The following is a 7,772-nucleotide window of genomic DNA, read 5'->3' on the forward strand; positions in this document are numbered from 1 at the left end:
GGTGTGTAAAAGGGTTGTACTTTAAGGATAGTGAAGTGGAGAATTGGAGCCAGGCTGGCAGGGTTAGCAGTGAGGTTTCTGGCAGTAGCATCTGCTTATTGTTGTCCTGTGTGACAAGAGAGTTATCAGTTTGATGTTCTTTGCAATGGATGACGGCTACTTTTGTTGGCAGCTGAAGAGCTTGTAGGAGATTAACTATTAGTTTACCATTTACTATGGGGGACCTTTTGGTAGTCAGAAAATCCCCGCTCCTCCCAGATGGTGGCGTGACAGTGAGCTATGAGGAACGCATATTTAGAGTCAGAATATATATTAGCCATTTTTTCCTTTAGCTAAATGGAGAGCTCAAGTGAGAGCAACAAGTTTTGCCTTTTGAGAAGCAATTTTTATTGGGAGGCGTGCAGCTTTCCAGACTCGGTCAAGTGAGGGACAGCATACGCAGCCTGCCATTGCCCCTGGGCATCCACGACAGAACTGCCATCAACAAACAAAGTTAGATTGGGTTAGGATATGGCTGATCTGAGAGTTCAGGTTCCAGCAGTACCAGTAGTTCCAGTACCGCAGGGTCCCCGTGGGGCCCAGGCTTCAGCAGAGCGTACAGACACGGCAGACTAGGAAGCAGGAAGAGGCTGTCCTGTTCCGCGGGTCTGGACACGGAAAGTCTTACAAATGCCCGTGGACCCTGGTCTCCCCATGAAGGCTCAGGTTGGCGGCCCTGGCAGTGGCAGTTGTTCTAAGTGGTGGGTGGTTACCTGCCACGGGGCCTTTGTCACAACTCAGAGACCCCTGCCCTCACTGCATGTGGATCCTTCCCCCGCTAACCCGACCCCACAGAAGGTTGAGGGAACAACTATTTGAGAAAACAATAGGCCAACAATAGGCAAGTCAGTCCCCAGAGCCAGGCTCTGCTGGGCACAGAGACCAAGCAGGTGGTCACATTGAGCCGCAGTGGAGCCCCAGGGCCTTGCCACCACCTACGTGTGTGCACAGTGGTGCTGAGATGTGGTCACATTTGGAGTCCTTTGGGGCCGTGACTGTGAGGTTGTGAGTTCAAAGTAGGGAGGGGGAGACACTGAAGGTTTTGTGAGGTCACCTTGCTTCCTGGGTCAGCCCTGTTCATGCTCAGGAAGACCTGGGGCAGGAGGGGAGGGAGTTTCTGACCTGTGAGGAGAAGGAGGGGTGTCTCCTCCAGGCCCTGGACTCTGATCCCAGTACAAGTGTCCTTTCCAAGGAGGGCCTTAGCCTCTCGGGGACTCCACAGCACCCAGGCCTCGGCCCCACTGTTCTCCCTTTGAGCCCCATCCTTGTCCAATTTCTTATCTTCCGAGCACGCTGGTTTCTATTTGTCCACCTTGTGCTGTCCTTCCCCTACTGAGCCACCCAGCACCCAGCTCTCTGCTCAGCTGGAAGACGGCCCATGCTCCCACTTGCACCAATCCCCCATCATGATGCCCCTCCCCTGAAGGAGAAGCCACACCTCCTCCCACGCCCCACCCCAGGAGAGGCTGCCTCCCCAAACTGCTTCCTGGGCTGGGAGGATAAAAGGCTAGGACTGGGTTCAGGGCAGAGAGCTGCAGAGCCCTGTGGAGGTGAGGAGGCTGCCTGCCCACGCCTGCCCTCTCCTTCCCAGACCCTGGGGTGGGGGCCCCACCTCCTCACACAGGTCCTCTCCTGCCCCCAAGATGCTGTGGCTGCTGTTGCTGACCCTCCTCTGCCTGGGGGCCTCTGTGCCCATGACCCCAGGTGAGTCCTGACCCCTTCTGATGCCCACCCTGACCCTGAGCCTCTATCTGGTGTCTAGGGAGCAGTGCTGGGGTGGGGTGGGGATCTCATTCATCTGTGTCTGTCTACCTCCTTCATGCCTGCACTTGGGGAGGGTCTGAGCAGGGGGCTGAGCTGAGCTCTGGGCTGGGATTGCTGGATCCCTGATGACCCCTCACTCTGCCTCCCCAGCTCCGGACCTGCAGACTGAACTCTTGGGCATCGTCGGGGGACACGATGCCCAACCTGGGCAGTGGCCATGGCAGGTCAGCCTGTGGATCCCTGATATGACTGGCCTGTGGGAATTTTCATGTGGAGGTTCCCTAATCCATGAGCAGTGGGTGCTGACTGCTGCCCACTGTGTAACGTGAGTGACTCCCCTGCCACCACAAGGCTCCCTGACAATGTTGGGGCATATGATGTGTGCTGTAGTGTTTCCTGGGTGGAGTGATCACAGAAAAGAGACTGAGGGATTCCATCCCCTGGAGTCCACCCCGGTACCCCATGCAAAGACGGCCCCCTGGGCTGTGTCAGTGGGTCTCTCTCAGCCTCTGGGCAGTTCTTGTCTTCTCTCCCTCAGACAACAAGCAAGGATTCTCCGTCTTGGTGTTCAAGTGGGACAAGTGCAGCGCAAACCGAGTAACTTTATCGAGGAGGTCGCCCAGGTCATCGCCCACCCCTACTACAATCCTCAGGATGTAGGCCAAGGGAGGGACATCGCACTGCTCAAGCTGGTGACCCCGGTGACACTCTCTCCCACTGTCCAACTGGTCACCCTCCCTCCTCCTGGATCCTGGGTCCCTCCAGGCACCAACTACATGGTGACCGGCTGGGGAGATATCCATTCTGGTGGTAAGGGTCAGGAGCCCTGGGGTCAGATGGGCATGGGGGCTCTGGGGGCACAGTGGAGGCTGGCACAGCATGAGCAGGGACTCAACAGCATGGCCCCACTCAGGGAGGGCACTGCGTGAGGCTGGACAGGAGTGGTTCACAGGGAAACATTAAGGGGCAGAGACTGGATGTGGAGAGAGGGAACCTCTGGCCTCTCTCTGTACCAGGCCCTGCGTGGCCTTCTGGGTCCCTGTCCTCCCTGTATCTTGAGGGGAGGTGGGGGATGGGAAAGGGGGCTGAGAGGGACTGGGGGACACACTTTATGGTCTCTGACATCCATGCTCCAGGTCCGCGCTGACTGAGGGCCCCGACTCTGCATTTCTGGGGACACACTTTTTCTGATGGCTCAGTCACAATCCCACAGGTTTAGGGAAGGTCCCGCCACCCCTGTTTCCTTGTCAGCCGGGCATGCGCTGCCCCAGGGTACATGTAGGGAAACTGAGACCAAAAGGATGTCTCCAGACCCATGCACCTGGAGCTCTCAGGAGCAGGGCAGACATTGTGCAGAGGTCCCTGGCCAATCCCCAGACCCTCAGCCTGAGCTCCACCCACTCCTCCCCACAGAGTACCTACCCATGAACAAGACCTTGCAGGAGGTGCAGGTCCCCATTGTGGACTTGCAGACATGCAGGGACAGCTACAGACGGATCAATGAGTTTGTCAGGGATGACATGCTGTGTGCTGGGAGCCCCGGGAAGACCACTTGCCAAGTGAGACCCTATGTCCCAGCCTGGTCACTTGTCCTGCTTCCTACCTTTGCTCTCAGCCCTCAGGGATCCTGATGGCCACTTTCTGCCTTTTCTTTCCACAGGGTGACTCTGGGGGACCCCTGGTCTGCCCTCAGGGCCACAGATGGGTCCAGGTTGGGGTGGTGAGTTGGGGTCATCCAAAATGTGATGAGCCAGGATACCCTGAAGTCTACACCCAAGTGGCATCTTATTTGTCCTGGATCCGCATGTATGTCCCGTCACCTGCTTGAGTCTCCTGGCAGGGACAAGGACACTGCTGACACAAACACCCCTCCCAAGAGCTTGGAGAACATCATGCACCTTCCCCAACGCCAGCCTCTCACTGAGCCCATCACCCCCTTCCATCCCTGCTGAGGTGCGAGCCCTGCCATCCTCTGAGAGTCCTGTCCCTCCCTTGATATCTGAGAGGGACAGAGGGGATGTCTGATGACCTTCCAGAGGTGGGACAGGGTGGGGGCTCCTCCGGGGACTTGCTTGCCTCTCACTCTGTAAAACGTGGCTCAATAAATCTCCTGCACAGCAAGGTCTGAGGGTCCTCACTTGTGGGCATGGCCCAGGAAATGGTCCCTGGAGGAGCCTTCCTGGTGGGGGCCAGGTGATGAAAGGTGGAGTGGGGGTTCTAAATCCCTGAGGTTCAAGAAGCTGGGTGCTTTGGGGGAGGTGGCAGACCTCTGAGACCAGAGGATGGCCTGTCCATGGGAGGACTGACTCACTGTCCCTTTCTCATACACCTGGGTCTCCCTACCCCTCCCTCCTCCCCACTCACTTTGTGCCCTAGGGCTCCATTCACACAAGTGCTCTGAGGGAGGTACCTGAGCCCAACTCTCCAACTTGCCTGCGTGGGACTGCGTGCAGGCCCTCTGGTCTCCTCAGGGCTCAGGGTGGTTTGTGCTGCATCCATCTGCAGAGGGATGGGGGCAACCTCAGAAGAGAGTAGGGGGCAGGCCATTCCCAGTGTCATAGCATTTCAGAAACTGCCCTGGGTCCCTTCTGGTCTCCAGGCTGCCCACAGGCAGAAACACTGGGCCACCTTTGTGTCCACAGCCAGGCCTGCAGTGGAGGCGGTTCCAGTGGTACCCCAGGTGGGAAGAGTGGGTGTGGGCTCTGAGGCTCCTTGAGAAAAGCCAAGGGCTCCAGTGTTAGTGTATATTCCTGATTCCACACCCACACCCCTTCCCTGGTAGCCCCCAGCCCTCCCCTTCACCTCTCTGCCCCTTCCCTTCATCCAACTGTGCTCCCTTCATGCACATTTGAAGGACCAAAAAGGGAAGAGAAACCCCCTTTGAATCCCCCAAAAGGATCTGGTAGGTAGCTAGCTTAGGGACAGGGGGTTGCCCTCCCATGCCTGTATAATCCCCCACCCCAGGGGAGGAAGGAAAAAAATCAGGCACCCATTAGACACCTAGGAAGACTGCAAATTGAGCATGCTGGTACTCAATCTCCCAAGCCAGGTAGGGGGTAACATGGGTGGACCAAACTAGTCTCGGGCTCATGACATCTCCCAGGTGGGCCTAAAGCAGCCAATGGGGTCAACCAATACCATCACCCACACTTTCCCCCAGCCAGGGGGTGTGCTAGCATCAAGGCAGGGAGCACGATTGGTTGACTCTCTTAAGGTGCTCCTGGTCACAGGCAGGGAGTGTGGCACACATGCAGTAGCTCAGGGCCTTTTCGGGGACCCACAGCCACTTGGACCACATGCTCTCAGCCTCTAGGGTTCTTGGGCCTCTGGCCTCCCGGGATCTCCCCAAGATCCACACATAGGTGCTCTTTTCCACATGGTTGTTCCGGACCAGTTGTGAACCCCTTTCAGAATGTAAAACCTGAAACTTGTCCTGTCCTTCATTAAACCCACTTGGATTACAGTACGGGCTTCGTTGTGAATGCTTTCATTGTGAGAAGCCAAGAAGGGAGGTACTACCGACTCCAGAAACCTAACAAATCCTCTCGTCCACTAGGATCCTCAAGTTCCCCAGACGGCTTCCCTCAGAGCCCCCGGTCACAGTGTGCCACACACTCCCAGATGCAGGAACCCCAAGCTCCCTGTTCGTGGATGCTGCAGGTCACAGGGTCCACAGGCTTTCTAAATTTAAGGCCTACCAGCCCTAATGTTGCACTATGCCCCCAAGTCCCAGAACTGGGGTCACGTTGGACCCCAGGCCACAGGGTCTCACCCAAGACCCCACTCAACTTCCCACAAACAGACTCTCTGTGCTCCCAGACACGCACTTGGGAATGAAAGTTAAGGAAACGCCTAAAATCCTGTGATCAATTAAATGAAATGTTCTCTGAGAGTTTTTTTAAACACGTTTGAAATGAACTTAGATGTCACTGAAGAATCCAAGCCTATGTCAGTTTTACTATTCCTCGTGTTCTTAGCTACTCAGACATGAGGGGTAGGAGTCTGGAGAGTTTGTGAGGTGGTGAGCCTTCACTTGATTTTAGTTTAAAAATACCCCAAATATATTTATTATTATGCAGCTACACAGAACATGTTTTTCTTTTTAAAAAATTATATATAATTTTAAAAAATTATATATATGTTCTGTGTAGCTGCATGGTCCATCCCATCAAATCAATAATACTCTCCTACTTGTGTTAGACTGGGTTCCCTAGAGAAACAAACGCAGGACACTTATGCTATTAGATAGATAGAACACAATGAAATAAACAGCTTATTTGTCCACAGAGCAGTACAGAGGGCTCAGGTCAACTCACTTCCATGAGACAGTTAATGTACTGGCAGTCCTTCAACTCGCGAGGGCTGTCGGGTGCAAGTCAAGGAAGCAGACAGCTGAGTCTTCTGTAGAGCAATACAGACAATCAGGCCACAGGCAGCAAAGAGCAGGGCAGGTCACCAACAGTCAGTCAGATGACAGGGTCCAACAGTCCCCAGCTCAAGTGATGTATACACCAGCAGTGTGGCTAAGCAGGTCTTGAAGGAAGCTCAAACTATAGGAATATGGTCCTCGGGTTGGGTGTCCCACAAGTAGTGTAGCTCACAAGTTGAGGCAGAGAACTAGCTAAGGCAGACACACACTGGCCTGATCATCAGAGAGCAAGAGATAGAAAGACGAAGCTCATCGGTCCATTTATCTCTTTGGCCTTCAATTAAACTGCAACCTTATTAGTCCCTCATGTGTCTATTGGCCAGGTTGTCACCATAAACCTACCCCATCAATGTGTTTCTCCATCTATTTCCCCCCTTCCCATCCTTCATCCCTCCCTCCACAATTTCTCATCCCTCTCCTCTCCTCACCCATGCCTCCCATCCCTGAGCCTCCTCCAACTCTTCACAGTCTTTTCCTTTGGTGTAAAAATCATTTTTCTTTTTCATTGTTTTTCCTGATAATCATGCTGTCATTCAAAACACTCCTCTGGTCTAGTTCCTGAATGCTTCCTCCCCCCACTACCGGGACCCAGTTCTACCTTACCCATCCGGCTAGACCAGAGTACACACATTGGTACAGACAAGAGCTCTCGACCCATGGAATTCAGGACAGCGATCATGTCTCCCCGAAAATGAGACACTGTCTCACATCCTTCAGCAACCTGTGCAGGGGCCTTCCTGAGACAGCTGGGGGCAGACCTTCCTTCTGAGCTTTGGGGCCAGCCAGATGGGGCAGAGGCCCTCGATCTCTGTCCTAGTGTGGCTCCTCACCAAGGTCCACACAGCAGGGGCAAGGGGCCCAGTCAGCCAGGTAAGCATGGGCTCCTTTGTACCTATGTACTCATCTGTAGTGAACAAATGGAGTTTCACAGTGAGCTATGAACGCTGGTGTGAAAACGGGGAACTGGTAACCACAGAAGAGAAAGCATAAGTCAGATCCTGCTTACCCTGCTTCTGGGTCCTCCGTCCTGCCAAGGGTGGTGTGAACAGAAGCTTTGGTTCTGTGGGATGGGGCAGGGGGAGGGGGTGCTGGGGGAAACAGACCTACCTGCAGTGGGGACCCTGCTCACCTTGCTGACTGGGGTATCTGACAGCTGGACCTGCAGAGAGTCTGCTCAGAATAGACTCAGGGCTGAAGTGGAGGTGGGTGGTGGGCAGAGATGCAGAAAGGGAGGGTCTTCCTGTACCCTCCTCAGGCCCTGTTACACCTTGCTTGGTCTTAGTATGAGGGTGTCCTGTGCCCCCATCCACGCCGAGAAAGTCCTTGTTCCAGACTGTGTTTGAGGGGCAGGATGGGAAAGTAAGGGATAGGTGAGAGTACCAGTAAGGGGGCATCCCCCACCATTAGACCACAACACCCCAGACCCCACCCTCATGGGGTGTCAAGCCTGGACTTCCACACCCTGTACCCCAAGAACCAAGAAGCCCAGGAGTCCTGATGGGCTGGGAAGGGGCCTATCCCTCTCTGGGGTCTTCCAGGA

The sequence above is a fragment of the Echinops telfairi genome, unplaced genomic scaffold, assembly GCF_000313985.2.
Source record: "Echinops telfairi isolate 266 unplaced genomic scaffold, ASM31398v2 ScPeMD7_5;HRSCAF=22, whole genome shotgun sequence".
Classification (NCBI taxonomy): domain Eukaryota; kingdom Metazoa; phylum Chordata; class Mammalia; order Afrosoricida; family Tenrecidae; genus Echinops; species Echinops telfairi.